This window comes from Culex pipiens, chromosome 2 (genome assembly GCF_016801865.2).
Source record: "Culex pipiens pallens isolate TS chromosome 2, TS_CPP_V2, whole genome shotgun sequence".
Taxonomy (NCBI): domain Eukaryota; kingdom Metazoa; phylum Arthropoda; class Insecta; order Diptera; family Culicidae; genus Culex; species Culex pipiens.
Window position 1 is genome coordinate 175,685,140 of NC_068938.1, and position 9,510 is coordinate 175,694,649.

A 9,510-nucleotide genomic window follows, 5' to 3' on the forward strand; every position below is an offset into this window, starting at 1 on the left:
CAAAGGCTACCGATTGTGCTGTGTGTGTGAGGTAGGGTGCCCAGAAAAAAATGACACCCTGCCTAAAGTTGAAAAAAAAATATTTTCATGCAGAAATTACTTTTTCAAATCGGTAATAACATTTCAGAACCAAGTTTTGCAGCTTTGGTCTGTTCTACAAAGTTAAAGAGCATAAAATTTTCAATAAGAATCTTACTTTTGGGAAAATTTGGATGGAAGTAGCGCACCGTATACCTTATAAGGCCAAACCGTAAGAAAGTTATGTTTTCCATACATTTTTTCATTTTTTCCCATTCAAACTTCACCTTCGAGTATCAATGCGTAAATGTTGACCGATTTTGCACATATTTGGCCCAGAGTCCTACAATAGCTTAAGGAACAATAATCAGCTTATGAAGCGAGTTTTTGAGAAAAAGTCCCATATGCTGGGCACCCTAGTGTGAGGCCATTAGGATTGTTTCCAAAAAGCGTGAGCGCGCGCGGCTTCACAATTTCAAAAACGGTGCTAGTGTGGTCAGGTCATACGCAACGCGCCGTGACAGATTGAAAGAGAGTTAGGGACAGAGAGAGAGGTATAAAGAGCGGTTCTTTCAATGGTGATGCCAGCGGTTGATAGTAGTTTTGTTGTGGTCGTTAACCTTTTAGTAGAATCTCAATTAAAATTTTTAAACGATTTAAATCAATAAAAAAATATTTATTTTTATAAATGCAAGCCACATGGCATCAACATTTTTGAAACAAAATGTTTTTTAAATTAATTTTTCACCAGCCCAGTTGTTTTGAAATCATTAGTTTTCAAATTATCTAAGTTTTGATGAACATTTTATTTTTCGCGGAAAAAATAAACATTTTGCGGAACAATAGAATTTCTCAAATAATCCAATTATTTTAATTCGAGGCTAAACATGATTTTTTTTATTACAATTTATTTTATGTTTTTGTCCCCTTTCCTCTTTACAATCTATGCAAAAATCAGGGCAAAATATATACTGTCCACAATTTAAATTGTTGTAATTAAAACTTGTTAACTTGATTGCAAACTACTCAGAATACATTGAAGTTTTGCACTTTTGATCAAATTAAGACTTTGTAATTTTTAAAAATAACAATGTTGGAACCACAGAATGAGAAATTGTTGTAAGTACAGGATTTTTTTAAATATTATTTTTTTTTTGAACTTGTTTTATTAACATCTTATTTTTATGGACTTTAAATGATTAAGAAACTTTTGACTTTTCTAGCTAAATATAATAATGTTAAATAATGAAATGCTCAAATGTATTCGTATAAGCATTTTATGACCTATTTTGCTAGGAGATTTCAGATGGTTTGGTCTCACCGTGGAAAAGCTTGATAAACCTTTAAATAATATACAACTTACCTTGTCATATCAAATGTTCAATTTTTGCCTTGCACACCTCACTGAGGCAAGGCTATAAAATCACTTGAAAAATGAACTTCTTAAATACACCTCCTAGATAAACCTTCACGTATACCTATCGACTCAGAATCAAATTTTGAACAAATGTCTGTGGGGATGTGTGTAGACACGATTTTTTTCCACACGATTATCTCAGAACTGACTGAACCGATTTTGGCCGGATCCGCCTTATTCTGTTCGTTTTGGGGTCCCCTAAGACCCTATTAAATTTTATTCTGTCTAGTTAGGTATTTAAAAAGTTATGCCAAGAAAAAGATTTTTGTAGATACAAAAAAGGGTGATTTTTTGCCTTACCTCAAAAGGCCGGGTATTTTTGTTTACGTGCGAGAGTCGCGCCAGATGCGAAACGCCCGGTTGCCACATTGCTTCAAATGAGAGTCTGCATGTTTTCTGGAAAAGTCTGTATCAGGTACATATTTTTTTCATAAACTTATTTTCATTATAACTTTGTAAATGTGAGGAAGGCACCACCCACCTAATAGTGGAATAAGAAACGTTTTTACCAATGTTACGTAAATTTAAAAAAAAATGACAAGCTTTAGTTTCAACATTGAATGATAAAAGTTTTTTAAAATGGATTTTTCGCTAGTTCAGTTATTTTGCAATCATTAATTTTCATAAAATTTAAGATTTGACGGAAACAAAAATTTTAGCAAAAGAAAGATTTTTTGATACAAATTCAGGAGTCTTTTAATTAAACCCAAACATGCTTAAAATTATTTTAAACGCAGGGGAATGCATTTTAAATAGATTTCAGGTGATTGCACTTAAAATTCCATTTGTTTTTTTTTGAAGTTTAAAAAAAATGTTTTTTTGCCTCCTGATTTAAAAACGTGGGTTTTTTAGAAAACCTAGATGTATGAGTATCAAAAAGACGAAAATTGTATGCCCTTTCCGATGCCACATAGGTTGACTTGTAAATCGTAGACCAGTTCGGATGCAGGTGGAAAAATCTTTTCTAGCGATACAAAGACCCCCAAAACGGTGTTATACACACTCTTAAATGTTTATTCAACAATTCTTTGATAATGTATTGACGTTTAGTTTAATTAAAAGTTTGCAAATTAAGTTAAGATAAGTTTTATATAGAATTTCCAGAGTTATATAAACTTTTATACTAAGTAGTTTGTAAACTTTATATTCGACCCAAATTATTTTTTTAATCAGTCTGTATGCCTATTTGGAATTGGGAGACTGAATTTATGGTGATTTGTCAACAAATAACTTTATTCATGTTAATTTTTCTAAAGGTGTACAAACTTTTTTTGCACCTTTTTTATTTTTGTAATAGTATTTGTTATATAACCTTTTATAGAAATCATCTTTTTATGAGCTTTTTGTAGCATTTCGGCATGAGTTTCTGAACAAAACGTAGTACTAGGTTTCTGTCAAACTTTAAATTGTTTACATGTTTCATCACAAAATATGCATAGTGCCCAAGGGGTGTACTTTTTTTATATACTGTATGTGTATTCTCAGTATAATCATCAAGCAATTATCCTAAGAACGAACCATTTTTTGCAGGTTTATTCAGTGTGTATTTTAGCTTAGATGAATTTTGTGTGTAACTTTTCTATGACTGAAAAAGTAATTTTGCATCATAATTTCTTTTTTAGCCATTGTATTGATTTGAATTTGATTTAATCATGCAGCACAGCAAAATGTGTGAAACTTGACAAAAACTCACAACATTTTATTCTTTTTTTGACAAAGTTTTATAACATTATTTTAAGATGAAGTAATTTGTGAACAATTACAACTATTCTGCCGACCCTATTAATTTTGGGACCTTGTTTAGGCAATTCTCTTGCTATTCCACTAGTAAAAGTAGTTCGTTTTCAACAATGGACTACATTTTAATACTTATTTTGATCAGGAGCATCAAAACATTGTCTTAAACTGGCTTATTTAATAATTGTAGGATGTTATTGTTCCTCCTATAATTGTGGAACACCTGAATTTAACTGAAAATGTCACAAAACAAATATCATACAATTAATACAATTCGTTAATGCATAACAAAGCTTGAGTATCACTGGTTTTAGCCCTTGATGCCATTTTTTGTAGAAAAAATGCACTCCTGGTGAAAACCAAGATTGTTTATATCTGTAAGAAAAAAATGTTTTCAATTTGCAAATTTCAAATGTCCATGTTTTTCTGTAAAAAAACGCAATTAAACGTTAAAAATAGCAGTAAACTTAAACATCAATCGAAAGATCAAATGAAAAAAAAATCGAATAAAAGTTAAACCGAATAATTGAGTTCAATCATGTAATTTCTACGACCTAGAAAACATTTGATGATCTGTAAACTGTTCCGAATATGACATATGACTTTACTGATAATTTAGATTTTTTTAAGCATCAGCAAATAAAGAGAAAACTTTATTGAAAATAGTAACATCTTATTTATCTAACTTGTAGAACAACAGTTCTAATAACCATTGTTCAACCATTTTAATTTAGTATTTCTAAAGAGTGTTGCTCAAAAAATGTAGACATAGGTTCCGATTTGGTGGGAATATATATATATACATTTTTTGCTCATTTTGATCCCAGTTTATTCTATGCAAAACATGAACAAATTTAAATAATAAAAAAATAATACAAAAATAATAAACGATGCATCATAACCCCCTTCAACGCACCGTTGCGCTCCCTCCACAATGTCGCACCCGAAACCTTTCCTTCCTTTCTCTAATTAATTTAAATACACGCCTAGCATGAAACCCATTATGTATAGCACAATACACATCAAATTGAATGCTTTCTTCCTCCGCTGGATGATATCGCGACAGATAACCGTCGACGACGACCACCAGCCAGCACGGCACAGCACACAGCCTATTGACCAATTTGGCCTGGGCACGACCCAACCGATCGGTGTGTTTGTGTGTGTGTGTGAGGTGGACCCCCGAAAATAATCGACCACCGACCTCGACGCACACACAAAACAAATATGAAACATAGACAACACATTAGCGGCTATTAAAAGTGCGTGCACTCTTTCGCTATTCAAAACGAACAAACACAAAGAGCCGAGCCGGGCTCACGCACAATGGAAAACGGTTCCATTAAATGTATAAATTTCACATTACGCACTATCAGGGGGGCTAATTTTTCTTTCCGTCGCTTTTTTGTTGTTGTCCGTTCGTTCGTTTGATATATTTTTTGTTGTTGATTTTTGTTAACTGTTGTCTTTCGTGGTGTGGTGTTCTCGTTTCGGACTCGGTTTCACCGCTCTCGGAGTCGGGGTCAAAATTTGCCTAAACTTTTCACACACTCACACAGGTTTGGAAATCTACGATCGGTGCGTAATCGACCCCATTTGGGGCCTCCAATTTAACCCTGTAATGGCTGACCTTAAGAATGTTTGTTTCATTACATTTATTTCGTTGTTTAAGCATTACATGTGTGAAGTTACTATCCTAAGTTGAGATGTGGATTATTATAATTTAAAAAAAAACTGATACTTTTAGCCCGCTGTGTCTGTAAAATTTAAGACAATAGTCCGAATTCCCAATTTTTAAAATTTCGGCGTGGTTTTCTGTATTGGTTATGATAAATGCTTTTTGAAGGCATGGCAAATCACATGGATAATTAACTTTGTAATTTCACTTCCAAGACCACCTTCAATTAAACTTATCGACTCAGAATCAAATTCCGAACGAATTTTGTACGAATGTTGTCTGCTCGTTCCAGTCCAGGGTCTCACAACTTGTTACTCATTTTCATAAATAAATTCTATCATCATTTCCTGATGAATATTACCATATTTTTCTGTGTAGAGGGATGCCATTTTCTTCAAAGACGGTGTCTTTGTTTTCATGACTAAAAGTCTGCAGTATTTTTCAATCAGATGAAATCAGTATTCAAATGATAGGAAGGTCTAAACCACCTCAAGGTGGATTAAGTAACGTTTTTACCATGTTTTTTAAAGTGTTTATTCTCGTGCATCTCCAAAAACGATGATGAGAAAATATCTACAATTTTATTTTTTAAGCAAATTAAATTTTTAAACGGTTACTGATGTATGGCCCATAAAGAATTTGAAAAACGAAAAAAAAAAAGTTTTTCTAGGGGAAATATACCCATTTTGAGCCTAATAAGCGGTCGTGTTTGAATGATGCTGGATAATCTGGAGTGTTCCTTGAAATTTACTAAAACCAAGTACACCAACGAGTAGAGCAATTTTTTGTGAATATTTCTGTTAATTTTCACATTTAATAAATTTTATTCTATTCCTTATACAAGAATTTAAAAAAAAATTTCCCAAATGTATTCTTATCAGTCGAGTGCATTGGGCCACGCCCATTTTCCTATTTTCAGCTTAGTTCTTATTTCTTCCAGCGCTCATTTGGGTCTGCTCAGTGCTGGCAAAATTGATGCAATTTTATGCAAACACTCACAAAAAATATCAGTACCGTCGGTTGCAATTTTGTCTGTGTTTACAAAAATTGTACATGCAGCGTGTAATATTAACTGTCTTTTTTGACGAAGGTGATGTGCATGCTTTTGCATGCGTATTTACCATCGTATTTTTTTCTGTGTAAATAGTATTTTTGGAGCTTTAATCGAGCATCAAACTCTTCATATGATGAAGAGAAAGAAAGAAAGATTAGAAAGGTATATTTCCCCCAAGTGCTATCCATTCAGCCCTCAATTTTTTACCGATGATTTTTTGGATAACGCTTATCCGATATTTAATGTTAAAAATTTAAACCTGTGTAAAATTTTCTCAATATTTTGAAAAAAAGATTTTTTTTTTATTTTTTAAACCACGACAAACATTTTACCAGGGCTTAAATTTAATTATTTTACCCTTATGACATTTGAATCTTGTTTTATTTCATAAAGTTATTTATTTGCAAGGTATTATCTGAGAAACCTAAAGAAAGACCAACAACGTCCAAAAAAGTAATTGTAGAGAATTTTTCAGCTTAAAAACTAACTTTTTTAAAAAAAGGAAGTTTGTTTTTGAATATTTTCCTTAAAAATATAGTGCAGTCCAGACTCGATTTTAGGAAGCCTTGATTATCCGAAGGTTTGTATGGGACTTCGGATATTCGAATCACGATTTTTTTTTCTTTTTCTTGTTTTAATCATCAAATTCGAGTTCTGCGACCCCATTTTAGTCAATTTGGAATAGTTCATATCCTATTGAATAATAAAATGAATTTTTAACAATTTTTCATGGCCGTCATCTTAGATTGACAAATTCTTATTCATTTTAGCGTAGTTTAGGCATCATACTTAGGCTCGAGTATGGAAAATATGACAACAAATTGAGATTCGATTATCCGAAGTGATTTTTTTTCCGAGACCTTTGGATAATCGAGTCTGGACTGTATGTTGCATTTTATCACAAAGTTACAGAAGCATTTTTTGATTCCAAATTTATGTATGCATCCATGAATAATGTTGGAAGCTTTTTTTTGGTAAGTTTTTAATACTTTCCAGAAATAACCTTTTTTCAAAAATACATAATTAATGAAAAATTTGCACTATGAACATTTTTTTAATAAGGAGGCTATGTTTGACAAGTCTATTTTGTTTTAGGGAAAAATACAATTTAAAAAATTGGTAAAAATAATCGTGTACCGAAATTTTTCACAATAGTCTGAATCGTAACATTCTTTTTTTCTAGAGACACCAAATCGATCAGAAACCCACTCTCAAGATACAGATTTTTGAAATTCAAATTGAAACTTTTATGGAAAAACCTGTGAGGCAAAATGGCTTATTTGGACTGAAAGAAGAATTAATGGAAAGTTTTTCTTAATTAAAAATTCAAAAAATACAAACAGTTTTTTTTTTGCAAAATTTCAGATAAATGCTCATTATCTCGATATATTTCCACAAACACGAATAATTCGTGAGCCTGAACCAGAAGTGCTTAAGTCCATTGTTATTTGTTTTTCATCCGATCGCCACCCGAAGAAAAAAATGTTTCAACAGCACCTTTCATACACTCCACTTCCTCCCGTTCCAAAAACCTTTCCTTCTCCCCGTACTAGCGGTCCAATATGGGTGTTGGGGTGTGATGAGGAGAAAATTTACATAAAAGTCGAATATTCATTTGATCTTATCTGGTGGCGTTGGATGGTGGTTACTCGGGCTGTCCCTTTCCCATTCCCACTGGAGAAGACGGGCATAGCCAAGTGTTGCGTCGTTGTTTTTGTTTTTCGGGGAAAAGTCAACTTTTTGTTCGGTAGCATAACTATGGTTGCATAATTTCTTGCCAAAATTAATCATCTATTGGAAATTTATTAAGTTGCAATAGATTTTATATTTAAATATAATTGTAATCGACTTTTTTCAAATAACTTCAAATGACGTTTACGTCAAAAGAGCACAACGCCTCCTATAAACAAAGCACATAATGCTGCTATGTGTCGTCGCGCGTCGCGAGCTTTGTGTGGTTTGTGTTCCAGTTTGGTTTTTATTTGGTATGAAATTTGACCCCCTCATTATGCATACAAATTTTGTTCCAAAATTGCTGTGAGAGGAGGTGGGTCGAATAATACTCAGGCTAGAAACTACTGCTGGCTCGTGGGACCAACAAAGAACCAACCTCCAACGCAGCACAGTTAGCCCAGCTCAGTAGCAGAACAGAGATTCTTATCAACCTTGCTGCCATAAATAAGCATTTCCTGGGTGGAGGGTGGCCTCTCTGGGATGGGTTTGCCCTTCCACGGCACAAGGTGGAACGATTTTATTTCCCAAGTTCATTTTTCAAGCTTAAACTGCTAACTAAGTTAGATTTGAGTGGATGTGGTTTTTTTCTCTCTATATAGCATTTCCGAGAAGCGAAAGCAACACCATAAATTGGTTTTGTTTGCCAAAGTACACTCCAGCCAATCTGCATAACAGCTGATAGATTTGATAACCCCTCCGGGAGTGGGAAAATAAAGGAAAATTGAACCGAAAGTGAAAAAGTTAACCCCACCCACCTTTCCAAAAGTCCTAGCTCGCTCGAAATTGCGTTCAATAAAGAAAAACATTTATTGTATTCGACAGAATCGCGCGATTCGCAGTACTCTCAAACCTTATCGAGAGGTTGTTTTATTTCACGATTTGCATCGAAGGTAACGTGGTCCCTTCGGAAAAAGCAACCCGAAAAAAAATCAACAAACAAACCCTTGATGACAGGTTCCCCTTTTCGGGAAGCGTAGCACCCAAGTTGACGGTTTTCCCGACAGGTTTTTCCCAGAAATTGATAGCAAGCAAAGTTGATGTTGTTGTTGCGGAAAATGTCGTGGACTTTTTTTTTTTTGGGAGGTCCTCGGCGCAACAATTGCAGGGTGCTGGAAGGTGGGGACAGTGGGTTCAATTGGAACTTTAAAATAAGTTATTAAAAAACAATACACATTCTAACACTTGAGCAGTTCTGTACACCTTCACAAAAAAAATCTGTTTTAATTTTTTGTATATTTTGATTATGAATGAAATGTTGTCCATGGATTCCATAGAACCAAATAAGCCATATTAGGGGAAATATACCCATTTTAAGCCTAATAAGCGGTCGTGTTTGAATTATGCTGGATTATCTGCACCCAGAACTGGGCATCGGCATACGAGAGGATAAAGAGCACGATTCGGTAGTAAAATGGTACTGTGTGTGGACTGAGAGGATAAATCCCGAAATTACCGAGAGTACTTTACTCATGGGTTCATCTTCAAAAAAAGTTCATCATAAAAAAAAGTACCGGTACCGAGACTCGAACCGAATACCTTCGGCATATTGAACCGTGCCTTTGCCGTATGGGCTACCATGGTTCGATGACTAAGTGGCGGTCATTTGTCCATATAAGTCACTCAATAGGATGAACTGTTCCAATGAACGAATGAACACGCGAGAGGACTATACTCTCGCAAAATAGCACTTTCCTCACGTTTCTTTTCGTGAGGACTATCCCCTCGTTCTTTAATTTTGGGTGTGGAGTGTTCCTTGAAATTTACTACAACCAAGTACACCAACGGGTTGAGCAACTTTTTGTGAACATTTCTGATTATTTTCACTTTTCCTAAAAGTTATTCTATTCCTTTTACTAGCATTTGTAAAAAATA